The sequence below is a fragment of the Lactuca serriola genome, chromosome 6, assembly GCF_051521515.1.
Source record: "Lactuca serriola cultivar US96UC23 chromosome 6, Lser_US96UC23_V15, whole genome shotgun sequence".
NCBI lineage: Eukaryota > Viridiplantae > Streptophyta > Magnoliopsida > Asterales > Asteraceae > Lactuca > Lactuca serriola.
Genome location: NC_136413.1, coordinates 198,657,236 through 198,683,690, shown reverse-complemented (window position 1 = coordinate 198,683,690; position 26,455 = coordinate 198,657,236). Strand labels below are relative to the sequence as shown.

Sequence of the window (26,455 nt, the reverse complement as noted above, 5' to 3'; positions counted from 1 at the left end):
TGATAGCACCAAGCGGATTGTGGTTGGTTTGGTAACTGAACTGAAAGTTTCAAAGTAGTCAATGCCCTCCACTTGACTATATCCCTGAGAAACGATACGTGCATTGTATCTTTCAATTGTACCATTGGAGTTCTGTTTGATCCTCTAAATCCATTTGTACCCTACAAGATTGATATTAGTGGGACAAGATACAAGAGTACATGTGTTATTTTGCATAAGGGCATCATACTCAGTTTGCATAGCATATTGCCAACATTTGGATATAATTGCTTGTTTATGAGGGCATCATACTCAGTTTGCATAACATCTTGCCAACATGTGTTATTTCGCATAAGGGCGTCATACTTATTTTGCATAGCATAAGGGCATCATATTTTGATACCAACTTGTAACGTCCCGAAATTATGAGGTAAAAATTTCATTGTTAATTCAACCAAAACATTAATTATCTTTAAGTCAACATTCAGTATCATTTTTCCAAATATTCAGGAAAACTTTATAAGAAAACAGTTATCAGGGTAAAATCCCAAAATCATCATAATACGGAAACATGGGTAGATGCGCTGCGATCAAGTCGGACCCTTCCCTTTCGAACCGGAAATACATGAAACCACAACCATAAAAATCGTAAGCACAAAGCTTAGTGAGTTCCCCAAAATACCACATACCATACATAATAAACACATACTGTCCCCCCGCCCTACATCGGGCCTCGCCCGACATCAGATCCCGTCCGACATTGAGCCCCGCTCGGTATACAGATCTGTCAGTCATTAGGTCCCCCCCGACATCGAGCCCCGCTCAGTATACAGATTTGTCAGTCATCAGCTACAAACCACGACGTGGTCAAGAGGACACCAAGATGTGGCGATGGAGATAATCGCGATCCATGTAGATACCATGACGTGGTGGAAGACTAGTCACGTTGAGGAAAAGAGGCAAAACGACTAAAATCGTTGTTTTAAACCATAAACAGATTCAATATTAAACAAGGAAAATTTCTAGACTTTTAGAACAATTTAAAACAAAAAACCCTACACATACAAACCCTATCAAACTCAACAGACAAAGTCTAAGTGCAATAGACTTGAGTTAGCCATGCTCTGATACTAATGACGATAGCATAAAACAGAATTAAACAAATCTTTTCTAAACTCGAAACAATGGATCTAAACTCAACTAATATGTGAAACTTATAGAACTCAGTGGATAAAAAACATACCTTTGATTTCTTAGATAGTTTTTTCTTATACCGAGACAGCGGATTAGACTAGAGAACCTAAATGATAGTTCATCTTCTAAAATTGCACCCAATAAACAAACAAGAGATATATCCAAGCAACCATAGAACAATGAGCTTCAAACATGTCACAACTGGAAATTTTGTGTCATGTAATCTATACACTCAAGTTAATGTGAATCAAAAACTTAAGAGCATGTGTGATACCTACTATTATGACATCAAAAACTTCAATCAAATACATCATACAAGTGCTACAAATAGTCATCAAACAATTGGAAACCCTAGAAGTTCTTGTTTAGGTCCATTTTTGGACTAGGACTTCCTTATTGGACCCAAATGGACCAATAAGCTTCCAATTTGACTATCATGGGCATAGAACCCTAATTGGGCTCTATTTGGACCCACATTAATTTATTTCAACATTTTGGGCCTAGAATGAAATGAATTAAAAGCTTTGATCCATGAATAACCTAAGCTAGTCCAACAAAAATGTGAAAATCCTACCACATTCTTTTAGGTCGAAACACACCCAAACAAACTCTAATATTGGGCTTAGGGGCAAAAAGCCCAAATTTTTCCTTTTCCCTTCAAAACTCTCGGCCCAAGGCCCAAACCCAAGAGGAGGTGAAGAGAGTTGACTTTCAAGTGACACCTCACTATTACCTCATGGTTATCCATGCATTATATCTCATATACCCATACATACATCACCTCAAAGTTCATTCCTTCTTCCCTCTCTCTCACTCTCGGCCATCTCAAACACACACACATCTCACAAGCTCTCTCAAGAACACTCAAGAAAACTTCCTCCCTCTCCACTCAAAGATCTCGAAATTTAGGAAGCATTCAAGAGGAAATTTCCACAAATTCTTCATCCAAGGTAAGATTATGTTTGGATCTATGACTTAGATTCTTTTTGTCATCAAAATCTTTTCCTAATCCATGCCAAAATCGTGATCTTACATCCTAGAAGCACATCAAACTCGAGATCTTCAAGAAAAGGGTGTTAAGGCCAAAAATCACCAAGTTTTCTTCCATCTTTTCTTCAAAAACCGAAATCACACACTAAGGTGAGCTTCATACCCCCTATTTTCTGTTTTTATGAGTTTTGTGGGGGAGGGGAATACAAGTGAAAGTGTAGATCTATATGTGTTTTGTATGCCTTGTATGATTCTATGCTTATATGTGTGTTTTTGTGTGTTTATAATGTTGGATCTAGCCATAAAACCCCTAAAAATCGAGATATACTTTATGTTAAATGATACTAGCATCAAATATATTTCTACATATAAAGTGTTCCAAGAAAAATAGCTAAATGGCTTAGTAACATTTTCTTTGGGCTAAAAACTCAATTTTTGGACATAAAATGCTAAAAATATAAAGTTAAAGGGCCCAAATTGAAATATTTCGAAATCTGATGGGGGAGATGAGTCAAAACAGTTTCAATAAAATATTTTCTGGAAATATACTCATTTGGAGGATTAAAAACATAAATTTCAAGCTTAATGGGCTAAAAATGACATTTTCGGCCCAATAAGGCCCATTATGCGAAATTTTCTGTTTTGGAGGGCCAAAACTGTGTTTTTCTGTAAAACAGTGGACTACTAGTGTAAAATCTTGTTTGTTGGGCCTAGCTAGCCCAATGACCTGATCTTAAGGCCCGAAGACTTCTACCTTACGAGGTGTTGGGTCTTACATAACCTAGCACAACATAAAAGGACTTTCAATGGCTTGTATACTATCGGTCCCCAAGGGTCCTTTGGTATTGCTAGTAAAGTCGGTATTTCATGCGAGGCGGGTCAGGGACCCCTCGTACCTTTTTTTTTTATCCCCAACCGGTTAATGGAGTCATCGGGGTCTTCGTGTCCTCTTTCTCTTCGGATGTGGGGAAGTCAGGGCGGTTGGATAACGTGATTAGTAGGGACGACGCCTACGGGATCGTTAGTATAGTTATAAACTGGTCGTTTGTGTAACGCGTGTTTATAGCAATTAATCATGCTCAAAAATAATCCAACGTCGCCTGGAATTGATAACTTCACACGTTGCAATGGGTTCATTTTAACTTCATGGAATTCAAAGAATTAGGAAAACATCGGGTTTTCCTAGGGTTTTCAATACATTCAGTTTTCAAAACGTACACAATTTTGATGAACATTTTCTTTACAACTATAGAAACAAACAAGCATACTTATGGATCTTCACAAATGTTTTCAAAAGCTCTTTTCAGAAAATATCGGATTTTCTGGTAGTTTTCAGAATGATACAAAACATTGCTTTTCAAATACCGCTTATGAACTCACCAACATTTCGCATGTTGACGTTTTTCAAAATACTTGTATTCTCAGGGAACCAGTGAATCAAAGGAAAATGTACTCAGTGATGGCTTGCAGTTTACTTATTAACGAATCGAACAATTTATTTTTGGGAATGTAATGTTTAAACAATGTACTTCATGTAAACTTTATTGGTTGTACTATATTAATGCATGGTGACGAATGTTGTTACGTTTCATATATATTCAACGTTATGGTATTCAATTAAGTCACGACAGCCCTCGGACGTTTCCGCCGTCTGGTTCGGGGGTGTGACAGGTTGGTATCAGAGCTTTGTTTATAGTGAACTAGCATGTCTAGCCACACATTGATATGCAACTATAAACCAAAAGAGGGACTAACATAACTCTGAACAAAACAAGTAAATAAAACACCCTTGCTTGCATTAGGAACGAGAACCTAACACCGAACCAAACAAGATAATGCTAGTATCTCGGTTAATTTAGGACTGTGCTTAGTTGTATCAAGGAGCGGATGTAGCCTGATCAACTACATTCCCTCCAAGGTACAACCATCACATGTCGTGAAGAAATCGTGATAGCTAGGAACCTAAAATCATACCCCTTAATCTCCAAGAAGGGAACCTCAACTGAATCTATGCAATAGTCGTAGAGCTATAGGAGTAATTGGTATGCTATTTGTTTCTAGTATTCATAGCCCATCGTGCAATACGCTATAGACGAGTATCATTAGCCAGGAAACCCTATCTCCCTAGTCAAGGAATAGTCGGGTGGCTCGACCCAGAGGAAGAACCCCAGGAGGGACACGAAGTAGAACTCGCAGGTGAACCCGCTGAGTCAATAATGGACCTCGAAGAGGAAGAGCCGGAGGGCAATGACGATGACGACGCGGATGTAGAATCCAATGACATCAATCCTCCATGTAAATCCAGGGCACCGACTTATAGTGTGGGCCCCGGTGACCCCATGCCCCCTCGGGCACCCGATATTTGGGGATAAAGTCACCAGTAGGGAATACGACCACACTACAGTAAGAGCTGAGGTCTCTTTAAATTTAGCCACAGAGGACCAGCTGACCAGGCCCTCCCAGTCTTGGTCTGACACACTCGAGGTATCGATAACCAAGCTCAGGACACCCCAAATCGAACGAAACAAAGGTGGGTTGCTATTAAGAGGGATGAGAGGCAAACACGGGAAGTGAATGGAGACTCTCGAGTGAGACAATTAGTTTGGGAGGTACGCCTACGAGATACCGAGTAACAAGTAGCTCGTCTCCGAGGTGCATCCACTTTATCAGCATCACCACCAGACACTTCCCGCCACGACTAGGATCAGCCTTTTCTAGTTTCCCCTACTATCCGACTTGACTCTCTTTCGTGCACTAAGATGGTACTTACCCCTGAAACAATTATGTGTTATATTTATTTCATATTGCTACAAAGACTCAATTATATGCACAAGCGAACCCTCGAGACCACTAGATACTTAAGGATCTCGAAACTAAAACAACCCATATAATCTAAGGATAGACGTAACAATCGTGCCAAACCTGTGATCACCTACTACCGCAAATACATCATAGGGATGTAGATGGAGGCAGTAAGAATTATACAACAAGATGCAAAATTTATAGAGTACAACCAGGAATGACGATCATTACTTACGATCTGGGTTATCAACGTGCATCAGGAAAATGCCATCCCGCAAGAATAACAAGCGTACCCGCGAGACACCGCTCCTGCAAATGGACTCTGCTACATTTCAAGCTGCTGTAATGGCAGCAGTAACCGCTGCTATGGCACAGATCAATGCAAACAACCCTAATGGAGGCAGGAATAGCATTGACAACTCCAGCCAAAGGAACAAACATGGAAACCAACAAGTGACAACCTGTCAAGGAACTCCAAACCCCAAGCTTAAGAGCAGGAAGCTGAGTTCTGGAGGTAAGAGAAAGGGACAACACACTCGAGGGTTCTCAAGGGAGCAACGTGTTGTTGATGTTGATGCGACCACGACCCCTATTATACCAGCAACCAAGAGACCATATGCTGGAAACCTTCCAAAATGCAACCAGTGCAAATTCCATCATAATGGAGCCTGCAGGGAGATGCATTGTAACAAATGCAACCGAAAGAATCACATCGCCAAATTCTGTAGAACTTATCCATGCCAGAATCGTCAGCCAAATGAAAACGACAACAATCGCAACAACCCTAACAACAACACCAATGATGAAACCAGTCGCACCTGCCATAAGTGCGGAGGAACTGGTCACATCAGGCGCAATTGCCCTAGGGATAACAATCGAGGAGCAGAAGGATCAGAAATGGTCCTGACCTTGGGTCAAGGCGAAGCAATCCAAAACCCAACGGTTGTTACTGGTACGTTCCCACTTGACAACTCTTTCGCTTACCTCTTATTCAATGGTAAATCCGAGTGAAGTTTCAGTTAGTAACAAATTCAAACACTTACTAAAACAACATCCCCAAAGCTAAGCTAAGCCTTTTCAATGGACATGGCCAATGGGGAAAATGATTTAATCTAGGGTACTCATGTGGAGTACACCTTAACACTAAACAACATTTCATTACAAGTAGGTTTCATGCCAGTAAATATTAGGAGTTTTAATATGATAATTGTCATGGTTGGGTTAAGCCCCCACCGTGCTGATACTATGTGTCGCGAGGAGGTCGTTTCCTTTCACCTTCCTAATCACGAAAACTCTAATAATCCATGGTGATAAACCTGGCGCAAATCCTCTTCCTATCTCGTGCATCAAGGCATAGAAGTGCCTGCACCATACGAACTACGTTTTCCTTGCTCAGGTTGTGGGCAAGACCAAGGAAGAAGTAAGCAAACAAGGTATTCCAGTAGCATATGATTTTTTTTTCAAATGTGTTTCCCAAGGAACTTCCGGGAATATCCCAGAGAGACAGGTCGAATTTCGAATCAACCTCATACCGGGAACCACATCAATTACCAATTCACCCTATAGATTGACTCCCGCCGAAAATTCACAAGTTATCCAGTCAACTGAGTAGAATTGTTGCGCAAAGGATTCATCGGACCAAGCTTCTCACCCTGGAGAGCTCTGGTCTCGTTCCTCAAGAAGACGGATCCTTCAAAAGGCACATTGATTTTAGGAAATTGAATAAGCTCCCTATAGAAAATCGATACCCACTTCCTCGGACTGACGATCTATTTGGCAAGCTCCAAGGAGCTAGTTACTTCTCTAAAAATAGATCTAAGAACCGGTTATCATCAACTTCGAGCCCGAGAAGAGGACATTCCAAAAACTGCCTTCCGAACTTGTCACGACCATTTCAAATTCATTGTGAAACCCTTCGGTCTAACGAATGCTCCCATGGTTTTCATGAACCTTACGAAGCAAGTTTCCCAACCATTCCTAGTTAGCCCTTTCACTATTTTCATCGATAACATACTCATCTGCTCACAAAGCGAGAACGAAACAACAGAGAAGATAATCCAAATCAAAGCTGGACCTCAAGCATCGTGAGACCGATAAAAGAGCTCTGCTGACAAGCGGTGTAAGCCATTAGGATGGCAAGTCGGGGAATCGCGTGTTATTAAAGGAATCTCCTGGGAGTTGAATGATTCGCTGTAGGAACCGAGAAAACTAAACCCACGATACATCGGACTGTTCGAGCTTCTTGCTCGGATTGAAGACATATAGACTGTAGCTGCCTGTAGAGCTCAACAACGTGAACCCTGTGTTTTGTGTCTTGAATCTGAAAAGATGCATATCAGATGAGACTCTTATCATTCCTTTACGAGAAATCGGAGTAAGTGAGAATCTCTTGTTCGTTGAAGAACCAATCGAAATCATGGACAGGGAGGTGAAGCGTACTAAGCAAAGTCGCATCTCGATCGTGAAGGTACGGTGGAACGCAAAGCGTGGGCCAGAATTCACGTGGGAACGCGAAGACCAAATGAAGCAAAAGTACCCTCACCTATTCTAACATTCTCAAATCTAGCTTTCAAACGGAATTTCGGGACGAAATTCCCTCTAACGGGGGGATGATGTCACAACTGGAAATTTTGTGTCATGTAATCTATACACTCAAGTTAATGTGAATCAAAAACTTAAGAGCATGTGTGATACCTACTATTATGACATCAACAACTTCAATCAAATACATCATACAAGTGCTACAAATAGTCATCAAACAATTGGAAACCCTAGAAGTTCTTGTTTAGGTCCATTTTTGGACTAGGACTTCCTTATTGGACCCAAATGGACCAATAAGCTTCCAATTTGACTATCATGGGCATAGAACCCTAATTGGGCTCTATTTGGACCCACATTAATTTATTTCAACATTTTGGGCCATTTTGGGCCTAGAATGAAATGAATTAAAAGCTTTGATCCATGAATAACCTAAGCTAGTCCAACAAAAATGTGAAAATCCTACCACATTCTTTTAGGTCGAAACACACCCAAACAAACTCTAATATTGGGCTTAGGGGCAAAAAGCCCAAATTTTTCCTTTTCCCTTCAAAACTCTCGGCCCAAGGCCCAAACCCAAGAGGAGGTGAAGAGAGTTGACTTTCAAGTGACACCTCACTATTACCTCATGGTTATCCATGCATTATATCTCATATACCCATACATACATCACCTCAAAGTTCATTCCTTCTTCCCTCTCTCTCACTCTCGGCCATCTCAAACACACACACATCTCACAAGCTCTCTCAAGAACACTCAAGAAAACTTCCTCCCTCTCCACTCAAAGATCTCGAAATTTAGGAAGCATTCAAGAGGAAATTTCCACAAATTCTTCATCCAAGGTAAGATTATGTTTGGATCTATGACTTAGATTCTTTTTATCATCAAAATCTTTTCCTAATCCATGCCAAAATCGCGATCTTACATCCTAGAAGCACATCAAACTCGAGATCTTCAAGAAAAGGGTGTTAAGGCCAAAAATCACCAAGTTTTCTTCCATCTTTTCTTCAAAAACCGAAATCACACACTAAGGTGAGCTTCATACCCCCTATTTTCTGTTTTTATGAGTTTTGTGGGGGAGGGGAATACAAGTGAAAGTGTAGATCTATATGTGTTTTGTATGCCTTGTATGATTCTATGCTTATATGTGTGTTTTTGTGTGTTTATAATGTTGGATCTAGCCATAAAACCCCTAAAAATCGAGATATACTTTATGTTAAATGATACTAGCATCAAATATATTTCTACATATAAAGTGTTCCAAGAAAAATAGCTAAATGGCTTAGTAACATTTTCTTTGGGCTAAAAACTCAATTTTTGGACATAAAATGCTAAAAATATAAAGTTAAAGGGCCCAAATTGAAATATTTCGAAATCTGATGGGGGAGATGAGTCAAAACAGTTTCAATAAAATATTTTCTGGAAATATACTCATTTGGAGGATTAAAAACATAAATTTCAAGCTTAATGGGCTAAAAATGACATTTTCGGCCCAATAAGGCCCATTATGCGAAATTTTCTGTTTTGGAGGGCCAAAACTGTGTTTTTCTGTAAAACAGTGGACTACTAGTGTTCCAAGCACTTTTCAAAGGTTTAAAATGCTTTTTTAAATTTAAAAAGGACCAAAGTTGCAAAAATTTTCCAATTTGGGCCAAAATTGTCAAAACTGCGAAAAAGAGGGGTTATAACCAAGAAAACTGCATTTTCAGGGACTTAAACTGTTTTCAATGAAAAATATGCTGAAAAATATTAATTTCAATAATTTTTGGTGTTAAAATGTCAAGAAAAACGATTTAAGGACCAAACCGGAAAGTTATTTAATTAGAGGGTTGAAAAAGTAAATTTTACAAACAATGAGGGGCTGAAAACAAGAAACTTTCAAGGCTAATTCAATACACTCAACTTGATCAAATATTGGCACCGCGACTACCGACGAAATATAATACACGGCAATACCAAAAAAATCGTTGTTAAACGAATTGGTTCGGTCTCGAACCAATAAAAATCCAAAACTACTAACGCGACGATAACTCGATTCATACAAGTAACATTTGGGAATTCAATACACACGTGAGAGTGCACAGACGTCTACGCACTATCTTTGGGCCCCAAAAGTGTAAAATCTTGTTTGTTGGGCCTAGCTAGCCCAATGACCTGATCTTAAGGCCCGAAGACTTCTACCTTACGAGGTGTTGGGTCTTACATGACCTAGCACAACGTAAAAGGACTTTCAATGGCTTGTATACTATCGGTCCCCAAGGGTCCTTTGGTATTGCTAGTAAAGTCAGTATTTCATGCGAGGCGGGTCAGGGACCCCTCGTACCTTTTTTTTTATCCCCAACCGGTTAATGGAGTCATCGGGGTCTTCGTGTCCTCTTTCTCTTCGGATGTGGGGAAGTCAGGGCAGTTGGATAACATGATTAGTAGGGACGACGCCTACGGGATCGTTAGTATAGTTATAAACTGGTCGTTTGTGTAACGCGTGTTTATAGCAATTAATCATGCTCAAAAATAATCCAACGTCGCCTGGAATTGATAACTTCACGCGTTGCAATGGGTTCATTTTAACTTCATGGAATTCAAAGAATTAGGAAAACATCGGGTTTTCCTAGGGTTTTCAATACATTCAGTTTTCAAAACGTACACAATTTTGATGAACATTTTCTTTACAACTATAGAAACAAACAAGCATACTTATGGATCTTCACAAATGTTTTCAAAAGCTCTTTTCAGAAAATATCGGATTTTCTGGTAGTTTTCAGAATGATACAAAACATTGCTTTTCAAATACCGCTTATGAACTCACCAACATTTCGCATGTTGACGTTTTTCAAAATACTTGTATTCTCAGGGAACCAGTGAATCAAAGGAAAATGTACTCAGTGATGGCTTGCAGTTTACTTATTAACGAATCGAACAATTTATTTTTGGGAATGTAATGTTTAAACAATGTACTTCATGTAAACTTTATTGGTTGTACTATATTAATGCATGGTGACGAATGTTGTTACGTTTCATATATATTCAACGTTATGGTATTCAATTAAGTCACGACAGCCCTCGGCGTTTCCGCCGTCTGGTTCGGGGGTGTGACAAAACATAATCGAAATCTCAATTCTATTCTTCAACCACGATGTGGAGATCATGTCACACCCCCGACCGAGGCGACGGAACATGTCGGGCTGTGCGATTTAATTAATGTATCACATGGAAATTGAATATATAGCACAAGTACAACAATAAACAAAACAATATTTGTATTCCATCTTGATGTTTGGATACATGGTTCTTATAGATAATAATATAGTACATGAATTGTTTTAAACAGGTAGGCAGACATAACAAAAACTAGTAAACTAGATTACATGAAATCCATGACTATCCGTAATCTGACATGCTTAATTATTGATTCCATGAGAATACATGTAGTTTTGAGGGTCAACACAAGGTTAGTGAGAGTTACAAGTTTTTTGCTAACAACAATAATACTTTTAAAAATTCTAAAAAGTATTTTTCTTTGTAAGTAAAACCATACTTGAAACTGTGTTTGTAAAGAGACCTTGAGTAAACTTTGAAAACCAAAATGTACATTTATATAAGTAAATTCATACTTAAAATAGTTTTGAAAGAAACCAAGCCCATGGTTTCTAGTTAATGTTTATAGTGAGTCCTATAACCAAGTTATGTGAATGAATGTATCCCCCTACAACGCTTCATTGTACATTTTTGTAACGATAGTTGATACTTATCACTCGCTTTGATTGATCAGTCGAGGTTGTAGCTAGCAACCGCAGGTGGGGATGTCAACCCCGTATAGATCTATACATCCGTATCTCGCTCCGAGGATGAACAGTTACAGTAGCGTGGGTATGCTAAGTGTTTAGACTTAGATAATGAATAATGTCTCACTATAAATACCTTAACCGAGGTATGTGAATAGCTCTCATACCTAACTTATCGGTGGATAAGTTACTAGGCATAATGAATCGTATAGAGTTTATAAAAGCCGAGTATATCTGGTATGTATGTATAGTGTAAGGTACTCACTTTTATAAAGAGGTACGTCTCAAAGTAATGATCACAAGTACATGTATAAACTTTATGTATTTAAACATATAAATATACATGCATGGTTATAGTTTGAATTCTTGAAATACTATAAAGTTTTATGACATGGATTGTCACATAATTTATAGGGTTTTGTAGTAAAATGACATATATTATTTATATTAATTGTTTCATTTTTAAAACAAAATAACATAAGTGTATCAAATGTATGGCTAGTTTATGTGTACATAATATGTATTTGTCAAAATAATATTTCATCGGTTAAGGTTTTTAAATATTTTCACATAAAATAATAACATTTTATGTACGTTTTTCAAGAAAATTGACGTGAGAAACCGCAACTAGATGCTTTTAAAACGAACCACCGGGACTATTTTTGTTACATATTTAACCGAAGGGGAAGTTTTGATATTATTTAATAAGTGTGAGGCTGTTTTGTATCCTAATTAAATCATAGGGTTGATTTGTTAAACTAATTGAATGGGCCTAATTTGTTTAAAATAAACCAAAGGAGGGGCTAGAATGGTTTAAAAGAATCAATGTTTGAGATTGAAACTTATTTTGTCAACAATTTACTAGGAGGGGACCTTTTTAATTAAATGGAAATGGAGTTTGAGGAGGTACTTCCTCTTCTGTTTACATATGCATGAACGCGACAACCCAAAAAAATGGGTCTCTCATCCCTTGAATTTCGACTATGTACAAATCTACCTTTTCTAATAAATAAAATCTAAAAATGACACGTATCAGTTTTCTAGAATGTCTTTTTGATACGTGTCATTCTTCTATGATTTTTTTTTTTTTTTTTTGTAACAAATCAAATTCAATCTAAATTTTGAAAATACAAAATATTATCCTAATAAAATTATTATGTTTATTTTGCTTAACAAATTAATTCATAATTACTTACAATCAACAATATTTTCGTTTTTGTTTACATTTATTATTTTTTATTTATACAGAAATTTTAAATATACCGACCGTGGTTTTCACGGGTTATAACCTAGTAGAAAAGAATAAAAAAAATGGCGGTGACTTACGATGGCAACAAAACGGTGGCAGGGGGTGATGGCTGAACAACAACACCCAACGGCAGTGGGGTGGCGAGGGGCTCCGACAGCCTCTTGTTGCCTCTTTTTTCATTTTCTGCCAGCGAAAAAAAAGGAGAGAGGGGAGGAGAGTTAGTCGGTTGAAGGGAGTGTTTCGGGTGGGGCTTGATCGACCAAAGCAGTGGAGGATTGAAGATGGGTGGCTGGTGGCGATTTTATGGTGGTGTTGTGGTGACTATTGGTGGTGTTTTCTAAACCAAGAAAGAGAAATGTAGAGGGTAGATAGAGTTGGTGAATTTATGATGATTAAAGGAAGCCTTAAGCTTCTATTTATAGTGTTGAAGGCCATCTCACAAGCCATGCACCACCATGCTCTTTCATTTAGTAATACACTCAAGGTGAAGCCATGCCTTGTACAATTGGAGAAGGAGTGTAAGCAAAAAGGAGGAGGTCATGTGGTCAAGGGGAAAGAAGATCCAAAATCTGATTTTTTTTTATCTCTTGCACACATATATAGGCCCAAGCTCATGTCATGTTTAGCAAGAGTCCCAAAAACAACATTAGTTTTGTGTATCGAGATCCCGACAATGAATATTACTTTTGAAAGTGGCGAATGATAGAGTCAAGTTTAAGGATTCCAAAAACTTGAACGGGTTAATTTTTCGAGTTATAGAACTCTGGGAAATCACGTTTAAAGTTTCGCGTGACCCGAAACGCTTAATTTTTTGACTTTTGCAAATACATTCGCTAAAAATATTTCAAATATGAAATTAAATATTAGACCATAGTCTGAGTCCAAAAACACTTTCGGGATTTCCATATGAGGTGTGTGAGTGCCTCAACAGATCGATTCAGTTTTAGTAGTTTAAAAAAAATCAGTGTTTTACCGGTTTGTTTTCTTATAACTGTCGTATCTTTTGCATACGAACTCCGTTTTGGACGTTCTTTATATTTTTGGAAACAAGAGAACATGTAATATTAAATTAGAATATTTTCTTCGCTCACAACTGCTTAATACGAATTTTCATTTTTCAGACGTATTAACTAGGGTTGTAGTTTACGATGTTTAATTTGTTTGAGATTTTCCAAAAATGGAAGTAAGATACCATTCATTATCTCATAATAGTTTTAACGACATTATTTATTTTTAAAAAGATGAACTAAAACTCAATAAGTCAAATTACAAAGAGGTTCGCTGTAAATTGACTGTTTACCCTTTTAAACTTAAATTATGGGATGTCACAGATCAATAGGCTACGACGCGGGATCGATAATTCGGGATTCTTTAGGGTTTTGAGGAATCTGAACTTTTGATAACTAAGATGTGTTTTCAAAAGTTCCAAAACCGGATTTAGAGCCCTTTATTTATAGGGAGGTGATTTGAAATCCTAGAGATAATTACCAAATATAATAGTAATTATCTATGGTATTTAGATCATTGTGAAATATTTCATATTCCATTTATTTACTATTAATTAGGTAACAAAACAAGTCCCTCAAATAAATATCTTTTCAGATCTGCTTTATTTTGTTCTTGTGTGTAGCCCAAAAGGACAAACTTGGTCAAAACTTTGGTCAAAGGTCAAGGTCAACGAGTTAACTCGGTCAACTCAACTAAGTATATGGGGCGTACTCAGCTCCTATGTTGGGCATACACGAGCCTTGATCGAGATCACGAGGTTGGCTTCATACGTGCGGCGTACGCACCGAAACCCCTTTTTCCTTAATAAGAGCTTAATGCGTTAAGCTCTTACGTTCCAATTGTAGATCCAAGGCCAAAATACCACTGAGAGTCATAAATTTTCCAACTTTATGGCTTTTCATGTCCCTTAAGTGCTTAATATCAGCAAACTTAACTTCTTAACACCTAAAGACCTTCTAGAGCATGCATGGGGAAGAAATAAGCATCAAAATCTCATTTTTATGACTTAAGACCCCTCATTGGGTCTGAAAGAACGACTTAGTTGGTTAAGATCTATGCTATCAATAGCGCGCTATAGCGGTGCTATAGCGACGCTATAGCATTTTGCGGTGTTATTGAACTACTATTTTGAAATAGCGTTTAAAAATAGCGGTGGTGCTATTAGCGGTGCTATTGACCGCTATTTACCGCGAAATTCATCAACTCTATAGTGACGCTACACCCGCTTTTACAATTTCGTACATATTGGGCTACTTTGACAAAGAAAAAAACGATTGTGTGTTATTTCAATATTAAATCTTTATTTTTTAAACTAGCCCACTACACTTTTTGTCTTAATAAGTCCAAATAATAAATATAATTAATTACAAACTACAAATCAACAAATGACAACTTCCCTTTCTCGTATGTTTCAGTACTTAGAAACCACGAACGACTTTAGCTGTAATGACATTTTGACACTTTTTAGTTTCCATATAACTATATTAGAATATTATATATAGATTATGTTATGTTTTTATATGATTTTTTATGATATTAATTCCATATAGTATTAATAATATAATATATAATTTTTGTATAAATATATAATATAAATTATACATAATATTAAAAAACCGCTATACCACTGCTATACCACCGCGATAACCACGATTTCAAATAGCGGCATATGACCGCTATTGAAATTTGGACCGCGATAACTGTTTAGGTTAAGAGCATGCTATGCTCAAGAATCACAAGGGTTGGGGACTAAAAATGCCCTAAATGAAGAAATAACTAAATCCATAAGAAAGGGTGATCAAGCTAGGAGTTTTTTACCTCCTGGTGGTTGCTAGCAAGTAGAGAATCCTAAATCAAAGCTTTTTCCAAGCTCCAATGTCCTTCTACCATCTTCTCTTTCTTAAAGAACACCACCAAATCACACAAATGAGCTCAAAGTTCACTCTTCTCACTTAGGGTTAGCTAGAGGGACGGTTTTTAGGTAGAGGCTGATAAGGGTGAAGGTATTGGGGCCATAAAGAGGATTATATAGGGTGAAAACCCTTAAAACTAGGACTTTGGTCATAACAGCGTACGCACTGCGTACCTGATGAGTACGTCAGGCATACGCGTGCGAGATCTAATTCCTTCATACATGAGTACGCCATGTATACACCCCGAGTACGCACGAATTACGGACCAGAATGTCAATATTTTAAAATTTAGGGTTAAATATGTACCTTCTCGGAACGAGTGTTACATTCTCAGTTTGCATTTAGCCCCAACATTTACGTATGAGTTTGCATTTAGCCCAAATATTTTTTTTGTTCCCCATTTGCCATTATTTTTTTTGAAAAAAAATCTCATTTTAGTCATTGGCCAGTTATGAATAGGTATTTTAAAACGTAATAACTTAAAATGAAAAAGGAAAAAACAAAGGCAAGATTCGAAACTATGAATTCTTCTTGAGGGCGGGGCGTGTTAGCCAGTAAGCCACTGACTCTCTTTTTCGTCTTATCGGTGTTTATTGTATTTAATATACACATGTATTTTAAAATGAATAAACAATATGACATGTTAATCTTTGAACCAATAAAATTTGTCATTTCTTTGGTTTCTCAATAAATGTCATTAGAAATATTGGTTTCTCAAAAAATATGTCATTAGAAATAACCAATTGTTTCTTAGATGAGTTGCAAATGAATTAACAATTTTGATTTGCTTAAATATTAACATGTCATATTGTTTATTAGATATCACATACTTAAGAGTTACAATAGGTCTTTTTCCTTCATTTTAAAATACATGTGTACATTAAATACAACAAACACTGATAATACAAAAAATGTGTCATTAACTTATTAGATAACAAAGCCTCACCCCTCAAGGAGAAGTCACAGTTTCGTGTATTTATAAATATTTGGTTTCTCAACAAATATGTCATTAGAAATAACCAATTGTTTTTTAGATGAGTTACAAATGAGTTAACAATTTTGATTGTCTCAAAGATTAACATGTCATATTGTTTATTAGATGTCACATACTCAAGTCATACACTAGGTTTTTTTCATCTTTTTTAAAATACACAACAAACACTGATAATATAAAAAAGAACCATTGACTTATTAGTTAACACGCCCTTCCCTTCAGAGAGAAGTCGCACTTTCAACTCTTTAGAAATATTTAGTTTCTCAACAAATATGTCATTAGAAATAGCTAATTGTTTCATAGATGAGTTATGAATGAATTATAATTTTGATTGCTCAAAGATTAGCATTTGATATTGTTTATTAGATGTTACAGACTCAAGACTTACACTAGGTATTTCTCCTCCATTTTAAAATACATACGTATATTAAATACAACAAATCCCTATTCTAATAAAAGAATAGGTTTAATCTCATATTGACAAGTGTCATGCAATTAGAACCCCTCATTAATGTTATATATCATTTATCATGCCACTTGTCAACCTATTAATTATTCATTTCAAATTTCAAATTTTAAATTTCCCACTCTAATTTTATTAAATTAATAATTGATTCTTCATTTTAAATTTCAAATTTTAAAATTTCTCCCTTTAATTATATTAAATTAATAACGTTAGATTAAAAAATAAAATAAAATAAATAAATTAAACTTCACGTATTTATTTAAATCAACGATTATAATTTTATATAACTAAAAAAATATATCTTAAGTAATAAATTATTTAAAATAATTTATTATTGATTTTGATTTTTTAATACGAAAGTTTAATTAATTTTATAACCGTGGTTATCACGGGTTATAAACTAGTACTAATAATAATAAAAAAGAGTGTCATTGACTTAGTAGCTAACATGCCCCACCCCTCAAGGAGAAGTCGTAATGTCGACTCTTGCCTTCGTCTTTTCTTTATTTCTTTATTTCTTTTTTCATTTTAATTTATTACGTTTTAAAATATCTATCCGTGAATGGCCAATAGCTAAAATGACTTTTTTTTTTCTAAAAAATAATGGAAAATGAGAAACAAAAAAAATGTTGGAGCTAAATGCAAACTCATGCGTAAATATTAGTATAAATACAAACTAAGAAAAATGTCAAACCGACACGTCATCATGACCCGTTGGTGACTGGCCAAGGGTCCGAAAATGAAACATTTTCTAAAATATAAAACAAATGAGGAACAAAAATTAAAATTGAAGTTAAAAATAAACAAACTTGTATATATAATAGCTTTTATAGCATAAATAGACAATGACTTAAAAGGGTAATATATTTTTGATATGTACACATTTGCTCACATATTTTTTTTTCGTTCACATTTGTCCATTCAACTTGTTTAAATGTACACATTTAGTCCTTATGACCTGCTTACTCTATGTAAGCCATAAAAATGACTTAATAAATTCAACTTGTTTAAATGTACACATTCAATCCTTTAGCCCTTAATAATTTTTTTTTGTTGAAAACAAGTTCTTGTTGTTTTTGTACACATTCAATTATGACCGGTTTCTTTAAGTTTTTTTTTTGCGATATCCTACGTGAGACAATCATTAATGAGATGTTCAAGGTCGTTAATGCTTATGGCCACCGCGACTTTGGCCGCTTGGTTGCTTAGGTCTTGTGGTTTTGTCTAGGTCTTCTGTTCTAAACGTCGTAAATTTTTCATACGATCTCGGATTTTAACGATCTGTATATCCAAACGTTCGTATTTGAGTCTATTACAATTTTCTCTTAGATTACTCTTGTTAAAAAGTAATATATTTTTACTTACGATTTTATAAAAAAAATGTTCATACATACATTTATAAATAACACATGTACATAAAGATCATAAGTAAAAATATATTAATTTTTAACGGGGGTAATCTAAACGAAAGTTGTTGGTAACTCAAATACGAACGCGTGGATATAATGATAGTTAAAATCTAAGATCGTATTAAACAGTTATGGCGTTCGGAACACAAGACCTAAGCAACTAAGCAGCCAAGGACGTGGTTGATATAAGCATCAATAGTCCCGAACACATCATTAATGATTGTCCAACGTATGGTACCGGGAGAAAAACTCAAAGAAACCGATCATACGTGTTGAATGTGTACAAAACAACAATGACTTATTTTGCAACAAAAAAATATTCAATGGCTAAATGTGCAAAAATATATTAATGACAAAATGTGTATAAAATGATAAATATATTACCCTATTACGTTATTTTTTCTGGCTTATCCGGAGTACCCGGTCATAAGGATTGAATGTTTATAGTTAAATAAGTTGAAGGGGACATATGTGAAAAAAAATACAAAAATTAAAAATATATTATCCTTTTAACTAATTATCCCTAACATATTCCCTCAACTCAAGTAGTTATATTCGGGTTTAATATCTCTAAATATTATTAAAAGAGAACCTTAAATTCTCCATTTAAGAAATTAGAGCCATTCAATTCATTTCAATCCTATAATCTACACCCTTGGATCATTTGCTGCCATCATATCTTCCTTATACCAAAACCCCGTTGCTTAATGTTCCCTTCCGTTCGTCATTTACTCTGTCTCTTCTTCCTATCTAACGTTAAGAAACCTAGGAAAAACATTCCCTTCTACTTCTTTGTCTAAATCTTGTAGACCGATCACTCCGTTTCGTCCTCCAATGTGGAAGAACTGGAACTTGCAGATACCCAATTCAGGGTTTCGAAGAATAGTGTTCAATCCGTTCAAGCATCTGTGACTTCATTAAGGTAAGTTATCTTCAATTGGTCTGCGAATTTCTCGGAATTTAATCGATTCGAACTCTTTCATTGGCATTTTTTGTAATTTTGACATAGATTTTTTAGGGTTCTTTCCAATCCCACCTTTATCACATTCCAATAATTTTCAGAGAACAATGATTCATATGTTCATTTGTTTCCTTATAGATCAAAGAATGAAACACGATTCGACGAGAATGAAAGCGCACTAGAAAGTTACCGTTTTCATATTTGATAAGAACTTGTCAGATAACTGGAAAACCAAGACAATGATGAAGATGATTGGAGCCGGTAATGATTTGGTATGCTCTTCCAGGGTTTCTTTCATCCCTCACGCTTCTCTTGAATCCAATTCCAGAATCGATCGATGAATTTTTTGTAATTTGCTTCCTCTTTGAACTCCGAAAGAGTAATTTGCCTGTTCTTTTTTCCTTTTTATTGTTTTTACATTTTCGGTACCCTCACTTGATGTTTTATTTCATCCAGTCCCTGGACTTGTGTATCTTGATCGGATGTGTAGAAAAAAAAACCCCAAATTTCGACAAAATTGCAAAATACATAATTTACTTGATGATTTTACTACAATTTTGTTAGCCAATGCTCAATCTACCATTTTAATATGTAATTTGTCGATATATATGAAAGCCATCGAGCAATTAGATGTGTCTGTTGGAATGAATCATGAAGTCTATTGTTTTTGAATTTTTAGTATTTCAGACATGTTTGTTCAGATAATTTTATGTTCTCTATGATGATGACTGCAGTGAGTCAACAAACTATATATCATGGGCCGAAGTCGCACTTGTCTGGTTAAACTAATTATTCTATGATTAAACACAACCATTTGTTAGAGCCAATATCATTTATTACTTTTGTTTCAAGATGAATGATTTTTGAAACAGGTTTTTGGTTCAGATGTTCGATATAGGTTTCATTACCTTCAATTCTGTAGCAGATGCAGCCTCAAATATTACCATCTGAACAAGTGTCTGGTATGTATGCTTTCTTTTCAAATGTTGTACTTGATTCTTCCATTTTTACAAATTTCCAAGCTTTCTCATGTTTGTAGTTCACAACTGTGCCTAATTCTTTTAGTTGTCCTTTAGGGACAAAAAAGAACTTGGAAACTTTAACAACACATCAAGAAGAGTCATTGACCTCTGCTGACCAGAATGATAATCTTGAAGCCAAGGGAACTGAAAAAGAGAATGTTGTGCTAGATGATGATTCTTATCCACATGAAAAAGAAAATGAAACTACAACTGAAGATAAACTAAGACGCAGTATTCAACAAGATTCCCAAGAGGAATTACCTACAGATGAAGTCCACGATGACACTATGGGAACACCTGGAATAGCTAATTTTGATGTTTATGATGATTTGGTTGATGCATCAATCATTCAAAGTTTAGATGGCATAGAGAAGCTTGAATCGGATGATAACTTGGAAGAAGACCCCGCTGATGATGTAAACTCAGTAATTCCTGATTCCGATTTACAGGAGGCAACAATAAATGAATCAGATATCGATGATAAAGAAACTCAAGAGTTCTTGGAGTCATTCACGGAAAAGGAAGTTTTAGATGGTGGATTGGTAATTTCGATTCCGATTCCTACTCCGATTCCAGAACCAAAATTACTTAACATGGAGAAAACATTTGATTCAATGGATCTTGAAAATCTCCCATCTGCTGCTAGGATACCTGCTACATCTGTACTTTCACCATCACTACAGACTCTCCCTGGAAAAGTTTTAGTTCCTGCAGTTGTTGATCAAGTACAAGGGCAGTCATTAGCAGCATTGAAAGTATTAAAGGTCTGTTTTAAAATTATATTTTTAGTTTCTTTTTTTTATAATTTAAAATATTGAGAGTCATATATATGATGTCAGGTTATTGAAGGTGATGTTCAACCTGGTGATTTATGTACTTGTCGCGAATATGTTAGATGGTTGGTTTCTGCCAACAGTGCTCTTTCAAGGTACTATACACATTTTTTTTAATGAAACTGTATTAAAGTTATATTTTTTTTAATATATATATATATATATATATATATATATATATAGAAATACTCTATCCAAAGTGTACCCTATAATGTATATCAAGAATGTAACTGAACTTGCATTTGATGACATTACACCTGCAAATTCGGATTTCTCATCTATTCAAGGTAAATAAAGGAAAAATACAAATTTTGGATTCTAATTTACAATTATGTCTTATTTTCTGTTAAAAAAACTGTCTTGATGAATGAAATTTATGGAACACATGGAATTTCAGGCTTGGCAGAAGCGGGGACTTATTGCCAACAAATTATCTCAACGTGACATGAATATTTCAAATCAAGATGAGAGTTCTTTAAACTTCTGTCCTGAAAGGTACATTTTTAAGACATTATACTTTCATGCATTTTACAATTTAACCCTTTCCTCAATTATTTTAACAACCCGTTATCTCGTCAAGATCTTGTGAGCTGGAAAATGTCCCTGGAAAAAAGACTGCTTCTTGTACTTGACAGAAATGTTATATTTATATACAACATTAAAATCTAATAAAATCTGTCTTTTTATTGACATAAACTTTTTAAAAACCTAAAATATTTAATTTGTAACAAATTCCTGATCCTTCAATGACTCTGGTTTCATAGACATTGACAAGATCAATCCAGATGCTTGACCTACACTCATAGCAGACTTATCAGCAGGAGAAAATGGAATAATTGGCCTTGCATTCAGTGAGAAGGGCATTTTCGTCTTTTTCACATATAAAAGGTTGAGATGCAAATCCATATCCCTGATTCCCACCTTTTTGGATAAAGACAAAATATTGCAATTTTTGTTTCATTGACATCAGTCTCAGTCCAGTCTCAGTCCAATTCTTTGAACAAGTTAAGAAACCTATCTCTATATCTCTCTATATACTAAAAGAGAAACCTAATGACATTACCTTCAACAATCAGAACTGTTGATTATGTTTTTTTATAGTTTTTAAATGTTATACAAATTTGCTTATGTCACCTTCATTGAATTAATTTCACCTTTCGTTTCTTTTGATGACTTACGCGTTTCCTTTATCAAATTCAAACTTTCCAAAATCGGATTCCAATCGCTTCCCTCACATAACTGTCAACCATAATTCGGCTTCACCATTGCAACAATCGGCCAGTCATCCCTTCTCTGTCAAATGAAAATTCTCTTTCGCTTATTTTACAGGTAACATATTTGGTTTTTCTATCAAATTCAACTTCTTTGAAAACCGTGTGGGATTTTTTTATTTATAAATTAGAATCAAATCTCTCCATGTGATTATCCTTTTCTTTCATAAGCATAAATCGTTACTATCTGCAACGAATGTAGATTTTCCCAAATTAAACTACCTGCTTCATCCATGGCTAGATTTATCCTTTTTTTTCATAAAGGTATAATTGTCTTGATCCTCTAACCGTATTTTTAGACAAGTTTCTATTTTGTACAACAATTGAATTTCTTAGAAACCAACTTTTTATCGTATTCTCATATATGCTTCATGTTTATTTGAACAGGTGACAAGTTGATACCTCTCCACACCTGGTGTTTGTTAATTTACTTGATAAGAAATAAGCTTATATGCATTATTTAGGTAAACCCCTGTAGACTAGACTGTAGTGTTTCATTAATGTTAGAAAAATGCTTACAACCAGTAACACATATTTTTATACAAAATGCTAATCATAATTATATGTTTTCAGGGTAAAAATTGGTTTGTGTTTCATTTTGAGATTTGTTTTTTTATAATCATAATTACATATTTTCAGGGTAAAAATTGGTTTTCACCACTATATAGCTACAATATCTCCATTGACAGAATTTTATACAACTCTTTATTGTTGAAGATAATATTTTGCATCTCCAACAATAAAATATGCTGACATTTCCAAGGTTGGGTATAGATTTGACTCTGATTCTTTTTTCCCATGTATGTTGTTTCTTTGTGTAGTTCTTGCCAATTACTTTAATTCTAAGTCACTTCTATAGTGTTCCAATATACCAAATTAGACACTAACATGCAAAGATAAATGAAAACAACCCTTCTAACACCTAGCCTTTTTGTTCTTGAAGCATATGGTCTTTTTGATTGATTTAATAGCAACATACTTCCTTTAAGTGCATCACGTATATTTTGTTGGTTTTATATATTCCATCTTTTTTCCTTCAATTCTGCTATTTTTCATCATACTATGTCAGTTTTATGGTGGGAAATAGCATTGTACTCCGTAATTCCTTTGCATAATGGCGGTTATAATAGAAAAAAATATGTGAGTACTATTTTGTGCATTTAGCTTTATAACAATATAATTTAATTTTTTACTGGTTTATGTTCCTTTCAATTTTTAAAGGGTGAATAAACTATTACGTTTCTTGCCTTCTCCTTTTAACATTTGATATATGATTTATTAGGTTATGCTACAAGAGGTGATATGTTGACCTTGGATGGGTTGCCTTTTCTGCTATAGATGAAACACTTAAAGACTTTGGTTATGTAGAAAATTGTGTAAAATCTGTGTGCTGTCTAAACACTTGAAATCTTGTGGTGCATCTAATTTTGAGTTTGACAAAGCAATTGTATATTTCCAACAAGTTGTAGAACTGGTATGTATTATCCATTTTCTTAATTCCTTTAAACACACAAATATATTTATAAGTTTAACAAACTATATATATATATATATATATATATATATATATATATATATATATATATATATATATATATATATCAAATCTAAGTGCTCATGTTTTGTAATGAAATGTAATGTCTCTGTGCTCACAAAATGAGCATTATCTCACATCTTTGAAAGCAAGTGCTATGTTATTCAACTAAATTTGTTCACTTTGTAATTTCTTATCAAATGCTCTAGGTATTCAACTAAATCTGGCTATCACTTGTAATTTTTAGCATTTTATAAATACATAGCCTTATTCCTTCTCCTGGTCGTGCCTTTACATTGATTCCTTTGATTTCGTGTTTGATATGTCAAAAACATTGATTTTATTTGAAATGTAAACCATATAAATATATTACATCGATAAACCTTATTGGCAAATGTTGGAGATTGATTACTTAGGATTAATTAATAGTTTTTTTTTTTGCAAAACCGCATTTTAATTTTATCTATTACATATTATTCTGTTTTTTCAAGGAAGCATACATCGATCTCAAATTGCTAATTTTCTTTATGTGTTTTTGGAATACATTTTAATTGTGAAATTGATGCTATTTGCATTGTCTGGGCACGCCGATAGTACAATAAGAACCTAGCACTACCTTATTCTTCCGATTATCTGGTTTGAATATTTTTATTGAGTTTATTTTCTCAAGAATAAGTGGGTACTCATAGTTTCTTTTCAGAGCCGGTCACCCCTGTCTGGATCAAGGATAATTTGGTAAATCACTTTATTAAAGAGTACAAATAATTGGATTTAAAGTTTTTATTTGTTTCTATTGCATGAAGTTGTTGGACATTTTTTACCGTGATTGTAGAAAGGTTTGGTTTTCTTGATCCAACAGTTCATTATGTGTGTTTTAGATAAACTGTGAAATGATCTTCATCTTTGATCTCTCAACCCTACAACCCTTTTCTAAATTCCTTTTTATTTTATGTGAATGTGTTGACTTGCTAATAACTTAATAATCAGTAATATTGTTGTTATTTTTGAAGGTCAAATTGTTGATACTGTTGACTGTTGTAATGAATCATCCATTTGGAACAAGGAAAAAAGGAGTCGACATGGAGTTTATTTTTGAAGGTTAAATTGTTGATACTTTTGTAATGAACCGTTCAATTAGACAATAGCTTTTGTTAAATAAACTATTTTACATTGTGATTTAATTATTGTATTTTTTTTATTGTTTAAATGAAAATAATAGCAATGCACTTTCAAAGTTGGAAAATCGTTGGAATTAGCGACCAACTATAAAAAGTTGTCAAAATAGCATCATGTAAACTATTTGCCTTTAGCTTATGAGATTTTGTACCTCAATGTAACATTTCAAAGTAGGATGCTATTTTGATAGATTTTCTAATTCTGACTATTTGTCCAAATAGCAACCTGATTGAAAATTTGTCAAAATAACATATTTTCATATGTGGATATGTTTTTTGACCTAGCAATTTAACATTTTTAATAATTTACCTAAAACCCTTATAATAGCAACTTATTTATCTTAACTAAAAAAGATAAAAATGTTGCGTCTTTTTGACTTAATATAGATCTAACTTGATCCATTAAGTCACATTTTACTTGATACAGACATGTTTTTTTTTTCTTTTTTGAGTTATTTTTTACTTAACAGAGACCTTTACTTAGATGTATTATGAAATCAAAATGATAAGAATTTTTTTAAGACTTAACAGGAGCAAGGTTTTTACTTTAATTCATGAAATTTGATGCAAGTCTGCATGTAGATGTATAATCTGATGCAGGCGGGATGTAACTATAATTCAAATATCATAACGAGTTTATTTATAAAAAAACAATGTTTTATTTCAGAGAATTAAAGACAGGTTATAATAAAAAATACATGATTGTAGTATTTCCTATTTGAACATTGTACTTCAATAATCTTCTTATTTTAGAAAGTACGCTGTTGATTGTAGTTATCCTCATTTATCTCTCAGAAATTTAGTAACTAAAAAGTGGTTCAGATAGGAATACATACACAGCCACACACACGGACAAACACAAACAAAACATATAACAATGGGATAAAATGGGAACTATTGGGAAATTTGGTGACTAAAAACTAATCGGCATAGGCATACACACATAGCCACACACATGCACAAACACAAACATACAGAAGGCATAAATAATGGAATATTATCATTTATTCTTGATGTTGATTCTACATGAACCGAACAATAAAATAAAATTGAAAATATGCAACCATCATAGAAATCCCTTCAAAAGATTTGCAAAAAATATATTACTCAGCTTCTGCAAGGAATTTAATAAATAAAAAACAGAAAAGAAGCAAATGCCCCTAAGAGATGAAAAGAACCAAAGGCAGTGACCGTCATTATCAACTGTTGGATTATACTTGTGTAGAACTGTCTTCATTCACAGTTAGTTATATGTCGTTGTTTCTCACGTCACAAGTAAACTATGCTTGAAGGTAATCAAATGTGACAAGGAAAGTCGTCCAACTAATAAAACAA

General features: G+C 34.7%; 1 protein-coding gene across 1 annotated transcript in view; it reads left to right on the top strand.

The window, feature by feature from the left end:
- The window catches only part of LOC145059408 (uncharacterized), a 191,912-nt gene that overhangs the window by 115,839 nt on the left and 49,618 nt on the right, over positions 1-26,455 (top strand). The window lies entirely within an intron of this gene.